The sequence below is a fragment of the Piliocolobus tephrosceles genome, chromosome 12, assembly GCF_002776525.5.
Source record: "Piliocolobus tephrosceles isolate RC106 chromosome 12, ASM277652v3, whole genome shotgun sequence".
Lineage (NCBI taxonomy): Eukaryota > Metazoa > Chordata > Mammalia > Primates > Cercopithecidae > Piliocolobus > Piliocolobus tephrosceles.
Genome location: NC_045445.1, coordinates 31,193,891 through 31,198,508, shown reverse-complemented (window position 1 = coordinate 31,198,508; position 4,618 = coordinate 31,193,891). Strand labels below are relative to the sequence as shown.

At 37.5% G+C, this 4,618-nt stretch overlaps 1 protein-coding gene across 2 annotated transcripts in view; it reads left to right on the top strand.

Moving 5' to 3' along the window:
• Positions 1-4,618, top strand: part of GRIA3 (glutamate ionotropic receptor AMPA type subunit 3) — a 310,602-nt gene that overhangs the window by 111,555 nt on the left and 194,429 nt on the right. The window lies entirely within an intron of this gene.

Here is a 4,618-nt window from a genome sequence, read left to right as displayed (position 1 = left end):
AAAAAAAAAAAAAAAAAAAAAAAAAAAAAAAAAAAAAAAAAAAAAAAGTCTATTGGCTGTTTATCATGGACAAAGTACTGGGCTAAGTGTTTTTATATATTTTTTAAATTTAATCCTGATGACTCATTGAGTTAGGTACTGTTATTATTATCCCTATTTTGAAGATGAAGAAACTGAGGCACAGAGATATTAAATAACTTACCCAGAGTCATGCAGCTAATAGGTAGCAGAACTGAGAGGTAAACTCCTGCAGTTTGACTTCACACTCTGAGCTTATCACAACCATACTAATCTTTGATGTGCACACAAATAGCCAGAGAAAGGAAGAGCATGTTACTAGCCAGTAGTGAATAGTGGAAACTGAAGGCCACTTCATTCCAACTGTTCCTTTTAAAGAGTAACCTGAGAAAGTTATAGCCACGCATTCAGATTTCCAAGAAATCAGGTGCTATGCAGGTGAACATTTGTTTGGAGGCTCCTTACTCTTGGGAAACCATTATTTTTGATGTTATGCAGCCTTGACTCTCCAGTGAGGAGTCACTTAGCACTAACAGAAACTAGCTCTAGGATTTCATGTCCCCAAAGAGACTCCCTTTCAAATAGGAAAAGGAAGAAGTTATGGTGAAACTATCTCTGTGGGTACGGCTGGGAATACTTCTTAGAACAGGAAACCAGTAACATCACACCCTAGAAACCACCATATCAAGATTCACAAAGCTAGCATCAACCAAGCAAAGGCTTCTTCCATTTCTTACGTGCCTACAGCCTCTCCATATAATCAAGTCTGGCATCCTTAAGGGCTTTCAGTCAATTCCTATGAGCATTGCTTCTTCCACAACTGTACTACAATTAGTTGCTGTAGCTTTACTGCAAAAGAAGGAACTATGTATATGTTTTTAATTTTTTGTTGTTTTATTTTCAATGTATACAAATGCCTATCTGCTAGCGATAACTATTGGCCAAAGAATAATAGTCTATCCAACTGGGATTCAAACAGTTAAACATTACAAATGGCTTTCATTGTTTTTATAACTATTAGAAGGCTCCCCTGATAATTCCTTGCTGATTTATATCTTGATCTCTATCTCTGCATAGTCACCATAAAAATGCAGTGTTAATTTCATATTAAAAACAAAACCAGGATTTAGTCTTCACTTAAGAGGCAAACAATAATTTTTGTTAGCCTTTGCGAATCGGCCTTGTTTCTCCTTCATTAAACGTCTATAAATGTTTGCTAGTTCTTAGAGGTTAAATGATTAGAAGGACAGAAGAGATGTGAATTTTTAAAAATCAATCACTGTTTTTAGCTCCATTGTAAAATACATCCTGCATGACACAGTAGATCTTCTCCATGAGACTAGTTAATAACAAGCATTCTGCATATTTTATAATTATGTGTACTACCAGCAGAGTGCCATTGGATTTATTGCACATTTGAGCCCCCAGAATCAGAGTCGTGCTTCACAGTACCTATCATAACAAATGGCAAGGAGGGGTTCTTTATGTTACGGGTTACTGAGTTGGATATTTAAATAGCACATTCGGAATTATTTTGAGTTATGGTCACCCTGCAAGAAAGGCACCATCCAAAGTACACTATGATTTAAGTGTCATGGCCCATAGCTGGAGCTAGCAACTAGCTGACTCAGAATTGGGATCTATAAAAAAGGAAATGAATAAAACTCTAGTTGATTAGGAGTAGATTGATCAGAAACATTTATTGGTTCTGACTGGGTTTTTGTCACACTCTAATTTTTAGATGTAAGAGGCAAGAAACACAGACACACATAGGTCATATTACTTCTTTTTTTCAGTAGATAGTCCAATCACCTATACCTTTTTTCTATCTCCATCCTTTAAAATGTTGGAATGTATCACTAAGTGATATGTGGGTAGAAAACCCTTCTTCCTCTGGCATAAAAGGTATTCCACACATGGAGCAGTATTTCTCTCACTCCCACCTTAGAATGAAGGGAGAATGACCTTTGGTTTTCCATCATCCACGTAGAAAGTTTGAAGAAGAATTTTTTATTTCAATGTGTGCAAAATAATTGCTGATGCAACTTTGACTGTTTATGCGACTTTTCTCATCAACCTATTATCCTCAGATAATGTCTTTGGATATGACCACTAACACTGGTACAATTAACACTACATTGGTATGCTTGGAATGATGACATAACTTATCCCAGGTCCCACAACAAGGTCGATATAAAGGACAGACTAGATTACAGGTCTCCTGACTTCTGGCCCAATGTTCTTACTGCTGAACAGTGTTATCTACAACCTGTACTGCCCTTGGTTAATTTACTTTGAGAAACATTTAAAATATATATATATATATAGGATGTTGTTTTCTTACCCTATGCTCATGAATCAAACTTGTTCTTCTTCCCCCTCCTGTTACCAGCACCTTCCCCAATTCCCACCCCAACCTCCACATACCATTTAAAAGCCTGTGTTTCCTTCTACTATTCAAGAGACTGGAACATCCAGATCATCTAACTATGACTTGAGATAAATTACACTATGTTCCCTCAGAAATTACTTTGACACAAACAATTACTCCAATAATGTACGGTGGAAAATAGTGCTAAGTACAATCAGCAAATCTAAATGGCATTAATTGGCATTACTAATTCTTGCACACAAATAAATAATTATACTACTTTCCTTCCAAATTTCAGTTTGGACATGCAAAGTCCACTTAGTTCACTGGAGCAGAAAATGGAAGCCTTTACCAAAATTGACAGTCCACGTGACAATGTGTAGCCTATACCTTAAACTCATCTTTATATTGTTCACAGTAACTGTTAGCATGAGGCTTTGCATGTAGCAGGGTTTTAAATAAAGCCTTATTAAATGAATGGTTGTTCATGACCAGTCTCTAATTTCCATATTATTGTTTATCCCATGAGAATAAAACGCTCGATTTCACTTTATGTTGTGGTATATAATAGAAGTTCTTATATAACTTAGTTTATTAAATATATTCAAGCATGCCTCTCCCAAAACATACCAATTATGGAGAAGACCCTAAAGACACTACCTTATAGCCTTGCTACTTAGAGTATGGTTCATAGACCAGAAGCATCAGCATCACCTGGGAGCTTGTCACAATTTCAGGCCCCACCCCAGACCTATGGAATCAGAATCCACATTTACAAGATTCTCATGTGATTCCTGTGCATGTTAAAGCTTGACAAGTTCTGTGCCATGGGAACAGTTGTTAATCCTGTCACCTGACTCCAGTCGTCACACGGCACACTCCAGTCTACAAAACCTCTTGAACCCCTATGGGTTTATTAAGCACTACATAGAATACAGACAAAGGAAAAGACATAGCTTTTAGCAAGGACAATATATAATCTAGCTCTAATTCATGTGGTTTACATTGTAGTAATGCAATCATAGGGAAGATCAGGTAGATTGGGTTGTTCAGGGAAGCCTTATTGGAAATGGAATAATTTATTAATCAGTACTTTTGGAAGTGGGGAAAAGTGGTAACAATAGCTAATGTTTGTCTAGTGCTCACTATCTGCAAAGGCCCTGGGTTACACTTTTTCATTTATCATCCCATTTAATCCTCACATTAATTCGATGAGTTAGGTTTAGTGTAGTGGCAAAGTGTGCAGGCTCTAAATTAGAATGGTCTGAGTTTGAATCCTACCTTTGCTGTTTACTAGCTGTGTGATCTTGGAAAATATTATTTTAACTTTTATTTTATGTTCAGGGGTACATGTGTAGGTTTGTTACATAGATAAACTTATGTCATAGGGGTTTGTTGTACAGATTATTTCCTCACCCAGGTATTAAGCCTAGTACCCATTAGTTATTTTTCCTGGTCCCCTCCCTTCTCCCACCCTCCACTCTCTGATAGGCCCCAGTATGTGTTGTTCCCCTCTATGTGCCTGTGTGTTCTCATCATTTAGCTCCCACTTATAAATAAGAACATGTGGTGTTTGGTTTTCTGTTCCTGTGTTAGTTTGCTAAGGACAATGGCCTCCAGCTCCACCAATGTCCCTGCAAAGGACATGATTTTTTTTATGTTGTTCTTTTTTATGCTGCATAGTATTGCATGGTGTATATTATGACATTTTCTTTTTTTATTTATTTATTTAGTTTTTATTATACTTTAAGTTCTAGGGTACATGTGCATAACGTGCAGGTTTGTTACATATGTATACATGTGCCATGTTGGTGTGCTGCACCCATCAACTCGTCAGCACCCATCAATTCATCATTTATATCAGGTATAACTCCCCAATGCAATCCCTCCCCCCTCCGCCCTCCCCATCATAGGCCTCAGTGTGTGATGTTCCCCTTCCCGAGTCCAAGTGAGCTCATTGTTCAGTTCCCACCTATGAGTGAGAACATGCGGTGTTTGGTTTTCTCTTCTTGTGATAGTTTGCTAAGAACGATGGTTTCCAGCTGCATCCATGTCCCTACAAAGGACACAAACTCATCCTTTTTTATGGCTGCATAGTATTCCATGGTGTATATGTGCCACATTTTCTTAATCCAGTCTGTCACTGATGGACATTTGGGTTGATTCCAAGTCTTTGCTATTGTGAATAGTGCCGCAATAAACATACGTGTGCATGTGTCTTTGTAGTAG